Here is a 14450-nt window from a genome sequence, read left to right as displayed (position 1 = left end):
CACCCCCCTCCCCCTCCCCACCCCGCCCCGCCCTCCCCTCCACCGCTTACAGGTTAGTTTGCAAATGTATGGAAATAGCCAAAGCTAGGATCCGTTTGGCACCAAGTGTCCCAAATAAGCGGATCTCTTCCTGCAATAACTCACCTCTTGTGTAAAACCAAGTGGGGAAAAAAGACAAACATTTCCACAAGCCCTCCATGGTGGAAGTAGTGGAGCTGTTTCCTTAACTGCAAGAGGAGGGACTTCAGGATTTGAGTCAGTCAGAGGAGAGTGAATGACATGGAATGTGGGTATGGGGAGGGGAACTGTGCCCAGTTCCCAATGGGGAGGTGGCCTAGACGGGAGCCCAAATCAGGGGGAGCCGGGCCCTGCGCCTGCCCTGTGAGAGGGGTGGTGATAAGCCCAGCGCGATGCAGGCGGCCTCTGCGGACCCGGTGCTCCCACTCCATTCCCGAAGTCCAGGCAGCAGAGCTGGGTAGGTGGCCAGGTCACGTGCAAGAAGCACACCCGGAAGGGAATGTGAATAAACATTTCTTACACCCACGACCATTGTTTCGGCTGTTCTTAGCGGTGGGGGCACGGGAGTCCCAGGTGATGTGATGGGCGTGGGACTGAGCCGAGGGGCTTCCCGGTGCCTCCCAGTTCAGGGAGAGTCTGCTCTGAAGGCCCAGGATGTGCGGGCACTCACCCACGTCCGCAGAGGCCCGAATGACTCTGATCTTACCGAGATTGGCAAAGCGAAGTTTTCAAACTCTCTTGTTGCTGGAAAAGCACAGAAGGCCGAGATGAGATCGTTAAGTAGACCAGAGCCCTTACCTCCGTCACTGGACCAAGCCGGAAATGGCCCCTTCTCATGCGCAGGTGGACACAGGTGTCTCCATTTGAGTCTCAGGCCGAGACAGCCACATCTACCCACTGCGGCCCTCACAGCGGCCGTGGCGGCCCTCATCCCTGCTGAGAGCGAACAGGGCTGACCCGAGAGTGGCCTGGCTCCCTTTCTCCACAGAAGGCAGACCACACATCTTGTAGATGTGCCGCAGTGATTGGAAGTAGAAAGAACACTAGCTGGGATTCACTGAATCTTCCACTAACATGCCGACTGGCCGTGGCCAACCCTTTTCACCTCTCAGGCCTCAGTTTCCCCCGTTAAGTGGAATTAACAGAATTTCTCTCAGGATTAGTGTGATCACTGAAGCAAAAAAGATGGGAAAAGTGCTCTTCAGATGGCCAGTTACCCCATTCAGTGTTGAGTGCACTTCTCTGCTACCGTGGGGGCCTCTCAGTGAGAAACCCCAAAGTGAGGAAGCACTGAGGAGACACGGCCCAGATTTCCTCCGGGCAAGGCCAGTGCAGACCCAAAGCCTCTCTCTACTCCAGGTTTAGTGCTTGAGCCTGGCGGGGGCACCCTCCAGCTTAGAGAGACCCAGTCACGGGGAGCCATGCCCTGGAGGGCCCCTGTATTACCACTCTCTCCCATCAGTCCTAGGGATTTATTTTAGTTGTTAAAATATTTTTATTGAAATATAATTCACATCCCATAAAATTAACCAATTCAAATGGTTTTTGGTATATTCATTATCAAGTTCATCACAATCTAAGTTCACAACATTTTCACCACCACCCCCCCAAAAAAAACACATTAAATCACTCTCCACCCCACCCCAACCCAGCCATCCCCTAAGCAATCACTGATCAACTTTATGTCTTTATAGATTTCTATTCTGGACATTCCCTATAAATGGAATCATATAAGATATGGCCTTTTGTGGCTTGCTTTGTTCACTTAGCATAATGGTTTTTTATTGTTTTTGTTTTTGAGGTGTTTTTTGTTTGTTTGTTTGTTTTTGTTGTTAATCCTCACCCAAGAATACTTTCCTATTGATCTTTTAGAGCAGTGGTTCTCAACCTTCCTAATGCCACGACCCTTTAATACAGTTCCTCATGTTGTGGTGACCCCCAATTTCATTGTTACAAATTGAACATAATGGAAGCATAATGATTAATCACAAAAACAGTATGTAATTATATATGTGTTTTCCGGTGGTCTTAGGCAACCCCTGTGAAAGAGTCGTTCGACCCCCAGGTTGAGAACCGCTGTTTTAGACAGAGTGGAAGAGAGAGGGAAAGACAGAGAAAAACATCAATGTGAGAGAAACACATTGATTGGTTGCCTCTTGCACGTGCCCTGACCAGGGCTTGGGCTGGGAGGAGCCTGCAACCAAGGTACGTGCCCTTGTCCAGAATGGAACCTGAGACCCTTTGGTCCGCAGGCCAATGCTCTATCCACTGAACCAAACTGGCTAGGGCTTAGCATAATGTTTTTTAAGATTCATTCATGTTTTAACATGTATCTTTATCTCATTTTTTTCTGTGGCTGAATAATATTCCATTACATGGATATACTACATGTGCTTATCTATTCATCTGTTGAGGGGCATTTGGGTTGCTTCTACTTGTGCCTATAATGAATAATGCAGCTATAAACACTCATGTTACATGGGCATATATTTTCATTTCCCTTAGATATATACGTTGGGGTGGAACTGCAGGGTTAAATGGTAACTCCATATTTAACTTCTGGTTAAACTGTTTTCCAAAGGGGCTGCACCATTTTACATTCCTGCCAACACTGTATGAGTGTCCTGACTTTCCATATCCTTGCCAACACTTGTTATTGTCTTTTTATTATAATCATCCATTTATTATGGTTTTGATATGTATTTCTGTGGTGACTAATAGTATTGGGCATTTTTATTTTTTCATGTAATTATTGACCATTTGTTTGTATATCTTCTTTAGAAATGTCTATTTAAATGATTTGCCTATTTTTCAATAAGAATTTTTTGTCTTTTTTTTTTTTACTTATAAGAGTTTTTTTATATATATATTTTGGATATCAGACCCTTACCAGATATATAAACTGCAAATATTTTCACCCATTCTGTGGGTCGCCTTTTGCTTTTTTGATAGTGTCCTTTGAAGCACAAAGGATTTAATTTTGGTAAAATCTAATTGATCTATTTTTTTTTCTTTTGTTGCTTTTTCTTTTGTGGTCAAATCTAAGAAACCATTGCCTAACCAAAGGGCATTAAGATTTATTTCTATGTTTCCTTCTAAGAGTTTTAGAGTAAATGTTAGTTCTCACAGTGAGAGTCTAACTTAATTCTCTTACACGGCATCCTATTGTTCCAGCACCATTCGTCGCATTGTCTTGGCACCTTTGTAAAAACTTATAGGTCATAAATTTCCCTTTGCAACCTGTTCCATTCATCCGTATGTCTGTCCTTATCACATTACCATACTGTTCTGATTACTGTGGTTTTGTAATGACTACATTTTGAAGCCAGGATGTGTGAGCCCCCACTTTGTTCTTCTTTTTCAAGACTATTTGTTGACCCAAGGTCCCTCTCGCTTCCATATGAATTTTAGGATCCACTTGTCTGCAAAAAAGCAATCTTGGATTTCGATGGAAATTTAATGGACTCTCTAGAGCAAGCATGTCAGCCTCGCAGCCCACTGGCTGCATGCAGCCTACAGTGAATATTTTTGTGGCATAGCCGATATAACGGTATGAAGGAAAACATTAATTTTATCGTTGCTCTTGTTCTAGTTTATACTACACTTTTTGAAGTGGACCTACGTTTCTATGAGAATCGAAGCTTGTGGTTTTTGCGGCCACATAAATGTAAACCTTGTTTATTTGGCCAGTGTCAGCCTTTGCGTTTGACATGCTTGTTCTAGATCACGTTGTGGGTATTCGCATCTTGACAATGTTAAATCCAATCCATGACTACGGGGTGCCCTTCCTTTTATATAGATCTTTAATTTCTTTCAATGATGTTTTATAGTTTCCTATGTGCAAGTCTTACACTTCTTTTGTTAAAATTATTTCTAAGTAGTTTATTCTTTTTTATGGTTTTGTAAGTGGAATGGTTTTCTGTTTTCCAGCTTTAGCTATATATATAAAAAATCAGCAACTGTAATGCCATGACAACCAGAATGACCAGTTGCTATGACACCCACTGTGGCCAGCGAACCCCCCGCCAGCCAACCTCCTGCAGCCCCTCCCCCTGGCCGGCCCCGCCCCTGATTGTTCTCTCTCACCCCAATCGAGGGCAGGATGGCCGGCCAAACCCCCTGCAGCCTTTACACCCCCCACTGGCCCCACTCCTGATTATCCCCCTCCCCCAGTAGGGGGTGGGGCCAGCCAGCCAACCTCCCACCATCTCCTCCTCCTGACAGGCCCAGCCCCAATCCACCCCAATTGGAACTGGGCCGGCCGGACCCCACCCGTGCATGAATTTGTGCACTGGGCCTCTAGTTGAGTTATAATTGACAAATAAGTTATATCTATTTAAGTGTACAATGTGATGATTTGATATACATATACATTGTGAAATGATTTCCACAGTCAAGTTAATTAACCTACCTATCACCTCACATAGCTTTCTCTAAAACTTAATTTCAGATGCTAGTGTGTAGCTTCCATTTCTTTCATTTGTGACATGTTTCTTTGTCTCTGCATTTTGGCTGCTTCCCTGTGTTTGTTTCTATGCATTAGGTAGAGCTGCTATGTCTCCTGGAATCGGTAGAGTGACCTTGTGCAGTAGGCGTTCGGTAGGACCCTGTGGCTCAGCCTCCCCAGTCACCCGAGCTGGGCACTCTAAGTGCGCCCCTGTGTGGGCTGGGTGCACAGTCTTGTTGCAGTTGAGCCCTGATTGCTGCTCCTTCTTTACTGCCTTCTTTTATATTAAGTACATATTTTCTAGTGTAAAAATTTGATTTATTTTCCTGACCCATGTGGCTCAGTGGTTGAGCATCAGCCTATGAACTAGGAGGTCATGCTTAGATCCCTGGTCAGGGCACATGCCCGGGTTCTGGGCTTGATCCACAGTAGGGGGCATGCAGGAGGCAGCCAATCAGTGATTCTTTTTCATCATTGATGTTTCTCTCTCTCTCCCTCTCCCTTCCTCTCTGAAATTAATTTTAAAACTATTGATTCATTTAACAAGTTTTTAATTACATTTAGAATGGTTTTCTTAGTGGTTGTCTTAGGGATTACAATATGCACTTTAAAATATCAAAATTTAGTTTACCTCTATACTAACTTTAATTCCGTTGAAACAGAGAAAGGTTACTTCTATATATCTCCATTCTGCCCCACTTTTTTTGTGGCATTATTGTTATGGGTCTATAAACGCAATAAACCCAATAATACACTATTGTAATTATAACTTTTACAATCTTAATGTCTTTTAAAGAAGCTGAGGGAAGAAAATATATCAAGTATATATTTATCATTTGCTGTATTAACTTTCTTATCTGCCATTTCATTTTCTCCTTTAGGTTCAAGTTGCCATCTGGTGTCATGTCTTTACTTCAAAATAGCTTTGTTTCCAACTGCCTGTCTTGTGCTATTATTGTCAGTGCCTGAAGAACTTCCTTTAGTATTTCTTGTTAGGCAGATCTTCTGGTAATTAATTCTCTCAGATTTTGTTTGTCTGGGAGTGTCTTTTTTTCATTTAGTTTAGAAAGATAGTTTTGCTGGACATAATGTTTTTGGTTAACTGTATAATATTTTTACATTTTGGCTGAAACCGGTTTGGCTCAGTGGATAGAGCGTCGGCCTGCGGACTGAAAGGTCCCAGGTTCGATTCCGGTCAAGGGCATGTACCTGGGTTGCAGGCACATCCCCAGTAGGAGGTGTGCAGAGGGAGCTGATCAATGTTTCTCTCTCATCGATGTTTCTAACTATCTCTCTCCCTTCCTCTCTGTAAAAAAATCAATAAAATATATTTAAAAAAATATTTTTACATTTTGGGTTAACTTTCAACACTTTAAATATGTCCTCACCATGCTCTGGTCAGTTTTTATCATTGATTACAGTGTCAGCCAAAGGCTGTTGGATTCTAGTCCCATTCAAGGTCGTGTACCTCAGTTGCAGGCTTGATCCCTGGCCTAGTAGGGGCATGTGTGGGAGGCAACCAAATTATGTGTCTCACATCAATATTTCTCTCTCTTCCTCTCTCCCCCTCCTCCCGTTCTACTCTACCTAAGAGCAATGGAAAAATGTCCTCGGGTGAGAATATGTGTGTGTGTGTGTGTGTGTGTGTGTGTATGTGTGTGTGTCCTCACACTACCTTCTGGCCTCCATTGTCTCTGATGGAAAGTGAGCTGTTATTTTTATTGAGCTTCTCTTGTACAGAATGTCATTTTCTCTAATAGCTTTCAAGATTTTCTCTTCATTTTTATCTTTCAACATTTTTGCTATGATCTGCCTGAATGCAAATTATTTGAATTATTTTACTTGGAATTGATTGATTTTCTTGCATGTGCACATTGATGTTTTTCATCAAATGTGTGAATTTCTTAGCCATTATTTATTTTAAAAATATATATTTTATTGATTTTTTACAGAGAGAAAGGGAGAGGGATAGAGAGTTAGAAGCACCAATGAGAGAGAAATATCCATCGATCAGCTGCCTCCTGCACACCCCCTACTGGGGATGTGCCTGCAACCAAGATACATGCCGGAATCGAACCTGGGACCCTTCAGTCCGCAGGCTGACGTTCTATCCACTGAGCCAAACTGATTAGGACTTAGCCATTATTTCTTATAATATTTCTTCCTCCCCCTTTTCTCTCTCCTCCCCTTCTGGTAGTCTCTTTACACATATGCTGGTGTGCGTAACTGTTCTCCACAGTATGAGGTTCTGTTCATTTTTCTTTATTCCTTTTTCTTCTCTTTTCTTCAGATTGCATAATCTTTATTAATCTTCAAGTTTGCTTATTCTTTCATCCTCTATGTTAAATCTCCTGTTGAGTCTAGTTAATTTTTCATTTTGCTTATTGTACTTTACAACTCTAGAATTTCCATTTGGTTCTTTTTTTTAAAAAATAATGTATCTTGCTTTGTTTTGTTTATTATATTTATTCTTATTCTCTATTTGGTAAAATATCATTATATTTTTCCTTTCATTCTTTAAAGATGGTTTCCTTTAGTTCTTTGAACTAAAAAAGAAAAAAGGGGAAAAAAAGCTGCCTTGAAGTTTTTGTCAACTAAGTCTCATTTCTAGGCCACCTCAAACACTGTGTCTACTGCCTGCTTCTTTCCACTGTCTATCACAAGTTCTGTTTCTGTGTATCTCCAAACTGGACATTTTAGATGATATATGATAGCTACTCTAAATACTAGTTTTCCCCTCGTCCCTGCCTGGGTCTCTTGTTGTTTGTTTATTCATGTGTTTGTTTACTGACTTGGCTGGACCAAGTCTCTGAAGTCAATCAATTTGTCCCAGTGTTCAGCCTCCAGTATCTTTGCTCAGACTTGTGTTTAATATTTTAGCCTGGTTACCTAGGTTTTTTCCCCAGCATCAGCATAGCCACTTATTTGTCCAAAATTGTGATTAAGGCCTTTGACAAGCTAATGTATTTACCCCTTACCATTGCATCGTGAGAGAGAGAGAGAGAGAGAGAGAGAGAGAGAGAGAGAGAGAGAACTTGGAGACTTCTACCATGATTCCAAGAATTTACATTTCCCTCCACCTTCAGCCAGGAACTAGTAACTTGGATATTTCTTCTCTAAAATAACTCCAGAGAGGGCACAGCCATAGTCACATGAAATCTGTGATTTAATTTTGAGCCTGGATTTCTGAGAGTTGCCTGTCCCAGTATTTGGTCGGAGTGTGAGTAAGCCCGTTGTGACAGCTAGGCGTTCCCCTTTGCTGACGAACCTGTGTGTGGGCTGGAGGTTTTCGAGTCTGACCCGCATGTGCTGATTGCTCCTGTTGCTCCTGGGGGTGCAGCCTGGCACTTGCACACAACCTTCCTGATCCCCAGAGTGGACTATGACCTCAGGAGGACTCTTCCTGGCTGTCACTTTACTCAGTTCTCTGGTAAAATTTCTGCTATTCTACCCTTTGCTTGTTGTTCCCAGCACCAGGGAGTTATGAGCACCCTTTTACTTGCTCTCCCCCAAGCTTTCCATTGTTTTCAGCAACTTCCTGGTACGGACAGTCCTCAGTTACGTCGGACTCGACGTACGTCGTTTCATGGTTACGTCGCCATCTCCCATTTATTTATTAAAAAAAAGTTCCGTCATTTCAATGTATGTACCTATGTGCTTTATGTTTTTTAATATGTATTTACCACAAGTAAAGGTCAGGAATTGTTATCTTTCTTTTAAATTTTTTTTTACTGTTTCACTTCATTACTGCTGTGCATGTGCTCCATGTGAGTGACATAGGTGCTTATGTAGGTGGGTTCCAACTTACGGCGAAAATCGCGTTATGTCGCGCTGTAGGAATGGATCTCCAATGTAACCCGAGGACCTACTGTATATAGAATTCTCCACATTCTGTGCTAGATAAAATTAGCCCCCTCAGGCCAAACTGTGGGCTCTTTATCCTTACTGTCTGCTTTTCCCTCGGGCAGAACCTTTGCAGCACTGCACAGGAGCCAGAGATGGGGACAGACATCTGCTCCACTAGTGGGTACTGGGGTGTGGGATAGCCTTGCTATCCTCAGTTGGCCCGTCCTCCCTGCCAGCATGAAGCCCCCAGCATTCTCAGCTGGCTGCACGTGGACCAGAGCTTCTGCTGTATGAGTGAGGGTGCAGTAAGAGGGGGTCTCGGTCATCTTCGTTAGGCCCCCCAGAATAGAATTTCCTCAACACAGGGCCTCAGGGGATGAGAAATACTAGCATCTTGCCCCTCTTGCAGCTGTAGGGAGAGAGAGCCCCTGTGTTATTGGCATATCTGCCCAGAGGAGAGTGCCTGGAAGTAATTTCCAAGAGACGGAGCTGATGAGGAATAAGGGAATGGATGATAGTTCAAATGCTACAACTTCCCTGTTCTTAGACAAGATTTAGTAGATCTTCTTAAATGAATATGTCTCCATTTGCTATATGCCCTTAGGACAATTGCCAGAATAATTGGTATTTAAATGTTTTCTTAAATAGCTGTTTTGTTGGAAACAGCCCCGAGCTCCTTGGCCTGCCAGTCTGGACGTCTTACTCCTACTTTTTTTTTTTTCTGCCATGAACAGGAAGAAATGGAATGCATTTAGGGATGATGTTGGCCATCAAGTGCACAAGACCAAGACTTGCGCTATAGTTCTGTTCTTCAGCAGCTGGGTGGTCAGAGCTCATATGTAGCATCCCTGGGCCTGCCACTTCCCTATTTGTAAAGGGAGTACAATAAGAATTGACTGAGGGTTAAAAATGATGATCTAAGTAAAGGACTGCACCTGGTAGCTGGCAGGGACTCGGTAAACACCAGCCCCTGGTCTACCTGGTTCCTGAACTCTCCTTCCTGGACATGAGGGCCTACAACTGCTCTGGAAGCTTTTCCTTTCTCCTGGGTCAGTCCTGGGATGCAGATCTCTCTGCCAAGTCCCACCTGCTCCTCCTCGCTCAGCCTGGAGCCATTTCCTTGCTGACAGCATGTTTGTCTCAGGAATACACTTGAGCCTCTTTTCCTAGGATTCTACCCATCCCACACTCCATTGATCTCTCAAAGGAAACTAGCATTTTGTGTGTCAAATGGGAAAGCCCCCTCCTCTGCCTGTACAAAATGTCTAGCTTTCTCTTTAAATTAGTCAGTCATCCAGGCTGCATTTTCCCCTTAGAGTCCTGGGCTCAGCTGGAGCCAATAGCTGCTGGCCAGCCAGTTAACAGCCAGCTGGTTGCCCACCTGGAAGGGGAAGACATGTCTTGAGAGACAAGGAGGGACTGTCCCCATTGACTGGAGATGGGCTGCTTCCATAGAGTCTGCCTGGCTGGTTATCTTACCATTGTCCTGAGAAGAAGGAAGAACTGACAAGCCGAGACCTTTGCACAGGGGAAATGTGGAATTCAGGGAGGCTGGGTCTCATTCGAGTGTAACATTATGTCCTGAGTCTCTTTCACATTATGACGGGTGAAAACACTTCACTGAGAGAAGCTCCCAAGAGCCCAACAACATGGTCTCCCTGGCTCTGCTGAGCTTCCTCAAATGCCGCCTGAGGGAATGAGGTCACCTCTACAGGACTTGCCAGCTGGAAGGCTCAGAGACAGAGAGCGTTTGCCCAGACTTCAGAGCAGACCCAGGGAAAACCCAATACTGAGTTACAAATAAGCTGCACAATTTTTTTATAGCATGAGATCCTGGAAATTTGCAGTTTCTTGGGACAGTGATCTGGGAAAGCGGGGAGCATTACAGCTGGAGAACTACCCTGGGAATATCCTGGGGCAGGTGCAAAGCCCAGCCAATGGGTTGCGTGCCACCTAATGTGTATGGAAAGCCCCTGTGAGTCTCAAATCAAATTTCCCTGCAAAGAGAGGATAGCAAGTAAGTGAACGGGCAGCGCCTGTGCTGATTCATTCGTCCCTGCACAGCTGCTTCTGCCTGAGCTGCACGTGGCCCAGAGCGGGTGAGGGGGCCACCAGCTTCATTTTGCTTCAGTTGTCAGTTTCCAGGAAACTCAGTAAAATGTTTACAGGCCCCAAGTCTTGGGTTCCTCTTTCCAGAGTAGAACACCTTCCTTTCTTTTACACGAGGAGCGCCAGTGCAAACTTAGCGAACAGGTTGCCAGGAACAAGGTCCATTTAACTCAACAAATATTCATTAAGCACCTACGGGGAGGCCAGGAGCATGCCAGGAGCTGGCTGGAGGGTGAATCAGGCATGCTGTCTGATCCCACAGGATAGATGGACAGTTAAGCGTGGCTGACATGCGGCAGGAATAAGCGGTACCTTAAAACTGTAACGTGCCGGCATGCAGTGCTGTGCGGGTTCCGGCGTTCCTATGAGTCGGGGTCTGTTATGACCACGTTTATAGATGAGAAGCCGTAGAATGGAGAAGTTAGTAACTTGAACACTGCACACAGCTAAAGAGCAGGAGGGCCAGTATTCAACCCAGGCTCCTGGGGTTCCTAACGCCATCAGTCCAAGGTCTGACACGGGCCGCATACCTCACCAGCCCGTGGCCTTGGCCACATCACTTCCTCCCGGCCTCTCTCACCCCATCTTCTGAATGAGAAGGGTGTCGACCATTGACCCTGAGGTTCCTTTCAACTAAATCATCCGAGATTCTAATTTTTCTCAGGGGAGGAAGACAGGGGTGGGATAAAGGAGGTAAGAGCACGGGGAGAGCTAGCTTAGGTGGAACAAGGCGGAAGGCCAGCCCCCACTTTGGTTGTGAATATGTTTGCCTCCTTTTTCACTCTTGTGCTCAAATGCCCAGGGGCAGTTTCTATCCTGAGCACCAAGCACCCCTACCTGCCCCAACACACCCAGCCCAGGTAGTGCTGCCAGGCTCTCCTGCCCCCCACCCCCCTCCCCGCTCCATCCATGTGCTGTGCTGTGCTGATCGCTCTTCCTGCCAGAGGCCCGGGGCCTTTGAGTTCCCCCTGGGTTGCTGATGGGCCTGAGCAGAGCTGGACCCAGTGGAGCCTGGGAATCGAGCCCGGCCCTCCCACATGGCCAGCCTCCAAGCCCAGGACAAAAATCCCAGCCTCAGCAGGGTCTTCCCTGCGCCAATGCAGGTAAGTTTCATTCTCGGGCCCAGGTCTCCTGCGGCTCCTACTTGCTGTGCTCCAGGCCCTGGAGCTCTTGGAAGGTTAGCAGAGAGCCCAGCCAGAGCTCTGTGGACGAAAGGGGCCACATGCTGACCTGACAAGCTCAGGGGAGGCCTGCATGGCAGTCTTACAAACTCAGAGACCTAAAGTCACCACAAAGGATGGTCTGCAATTAAACTTTAACTAAAAGCAGTTATGGTGAGTAGTTACATCCTAGGCCGGTATCTTCACTGACAAGATCAACCTTTACCTTAACTGAGCCTATCTGTCTTTTTGCATCTATGATAACATATCCTTGAAATGTCTGGGTAACTTATAACTTCCCGTTTTCCAGACCCCTTGGGGCACAACCTAATTGCCTGGGCTCCAGGACAGGAGACCATAAATTCCTTTATTGTTATTATTATCATATTAATTATTGACTGTTATGTGTCTATCATTTTACTTTTTATCCAGTCCCAGATGTTTCCCCGCTTTGCTTTCTCCCGCCTCTCTCATCTATCACCAACGGATTATGTCCCCTCCTTTTACTGCAACGTATAAAAATAGATGGAAAAAAGCCGCCATTCTCTGGAGCATTTTCTCAATCCGTTGGGATTCTGCTTCCCAGCAATTGTTGTCAGTTTGGCTCAAATAAACTCACAGAAATTCTTTACAGGTTTGAATGTTTGCGTTAACAGCTCCGTGACTAAAGCCCAGGCCCAGCAGCTGGGGGCGAGGGCCTTTCTGGCCTCAGGCCCCTGCAGCTGCTCTGCGTTTCTTCTGGGCATTTGCAGTTCCCATGTGTCTGGTGGCTGGGCCGCTCTCCGTGCTCAGGGTCTCACTAACTTTCCTCTGTCCCGGGTGTTCTCAGTTGCCCAGAGCCTCCTACCTGGCACTCAACAGGGGACATTGCTCTCCTGAACTCTCGCCCTCCTGCTGCCCTCCTCTGCCTGCAGACCTGCTCACATCCCCGGTGTGGGCCACCTGGAATGAGCCACCTCAGCTGCGAGGGCTCTGCAGTTAGGGCGGCATTGCTGGGGCTTCTTCCCAGGGCACACTGAGCTTTGCTTGCTGTCACAGCCTGAGTTTTCATGGCTGATCTACCATCTTCCACTCGGCCAGCCAAACACTTCTCCCAGCCAGTCACAGAGAGTCCGTCCTCTGCAGCACCCACACCCTAGTTCTGGCCAAGAAGTGAGGGGAGATGGCCCAGTGCCTTCTGGGAAGGGATTTCTTGCTACTAAAATGAGTCTGACTGGGGCACACTCTTCCTCTTCTTCTACTGAATGTGGAAGAAATACAGGAACTCTTTTTAAGTACCTGGGTGCCCTAAACCAACGTGCTGAAGATGCCAGAGCGCAGACCTGGAGAGCACCAGTCCTTGAAAATGTCTTTGAGACATTGACTTACCCAACCTGGACGTACCCAGCCCCAGGTTTTTCCTGTGTGAGGTAACAAAGCTCCCTTTGGGCTTTTCATCCCCCACGGATGGAAGTATCCCCACCCAGAGTATAGCTTAGCCACCCCCTTTGCCAGGTTTGGCAGGGAGAAAAGGTCTGATATCACCCCAAATTCTCCCTTTACCCATGGACCAAATCAGGCCCTTTGTCTGTTTGCATAAATAAAGTTTTATCGGAACACAGCAATGTCAGCCAGATTGCCTATGGCTGCTTTTGCTTGAGTGGTAGCAAGAGAGATGAAAATATATACTATCTGGCCAACCCCCAATTTAGACCCAATAGGCTGATAGACAACAGAAGTTCCTCAGAAATTGCCACAGATTATATAGGTACCTGCAAACATGAAATCTCTGAATGCCTAGTGCCAGGCCATTCCCTGCCATGGAGTCTCTCCTGAGAGGGGCATGCCACGGGCAAGCTGTTGGTCAAACTCGCTGGTTGTGATGGTTCATGTTATGAGTGCCTTGGCTAAGCCATGGTGCCCAGCTGTTTGACCAAATACCAGTCCAGAGGTTGCGGGCAGGTATTTTTTAGCTGTGACTACTCATTTAAATCAGTAGTGAAAGGAATTCTAAGGACAAAATAGTCAGGTTTAGGGAATAAAGAGAGCCCAGGGGGGAGGAACGCCTATGTGAAGGACGAGGTATCTCTGGCCTGAGTAGTTGCAAAGGATAGAAAAAGGACACAGGATAAGGGGGGAGGAAGACACACATTCACAGAGGATAAAGAAAAGTCACAGAATGATGGGAAACGGAGACATTTTTACAGAAAATAGAGGCATGTTTCAAGATAAGGGGAGAGAAAGAAGAGGGCACTGGCCTTTGAAACTGATACTATATAACAAATAACCAATGAGGAGAGGATGGGGGCCCTAAATTAATGAAAGGGTCAGGTTCAAACAAAGAACTGCAGCATAAATAACCTGGAGACAAGGGGACATGAGGAGGACTTTTTTGAGAGAGAGAGAAAGAGAGAGAGAAAGCAGGCTTTTCCCCTTTGGGGACACCTCTGCCCAGATGAAGTTTGTATCTGCTTCCAATAAACTTCTATGTTTTTATTAAAGAAATTTGTTAGTCCATGAATTTATTCTTCATCTTTGTCAGACAAGAACCCATGAGAAGTCTGTACCCAGATCCCCACGTTCAGTAGGCTTTGAGCAAAGCAATTTTCCCTCCATAATGTGGTGGGTGGGCCTCCTTTAATCAGTGGGAGGCCTTAAAAGAGCAGACTGAGATTTCCCAAAGAAGAAGCAATTCTGCCCCAATATTCTACAGAGAACCCTGCCTGTTTCCAGCTAAACTGGCTTGAAGGTTCCAGACAGGATTGCAACATCCACTGCTACCTGAATCTTCAGACTGCTGGGTCGTCCAAAGGAATCCAGACCTGTCAGCCCCCACAGTCACATGAGCCAGTTTCTTAAAATCTCAATCTCTCTCTCTCTCTCTCTCTCTC

At 45.7% G+C, this 14450-nt stretch overlaps 1 protein-coding gene across 3 annotated transcripts in view; it reads left to right on the top strand.

Annotated features, from left to right (window-relative positions):
• The window catches only part of RASSF4 (Ras association domain family member 4), a 194859-nt gene that overhangs the window by 145959 nt on the left and 34450 nt on the right, over positions 1-14450 (top strand). The gene's annotated exons all lie outside the window — the stretch shown is intronic.

Source organism: Myotis daubentonii, chromosome 13 (genome assembly GCF_963259705.1).
Source record: "Myotis daubentonii chromosome 13, mMyoDau2.1, whole genome shotgun sequence".
In the NCBI taxonomy this organism is placed as follows: domain Eukaryota; kingdom Metazoa; phylum Chordata; class Mammalia; order Chiroptera; family Vespertilionidae; genus Myotis; species Myotis daubentonii.
Note: the sequence above shows the minus strand (reverse complement) of the source record. Positions and strands in the feature narration are given on the sequence as shown.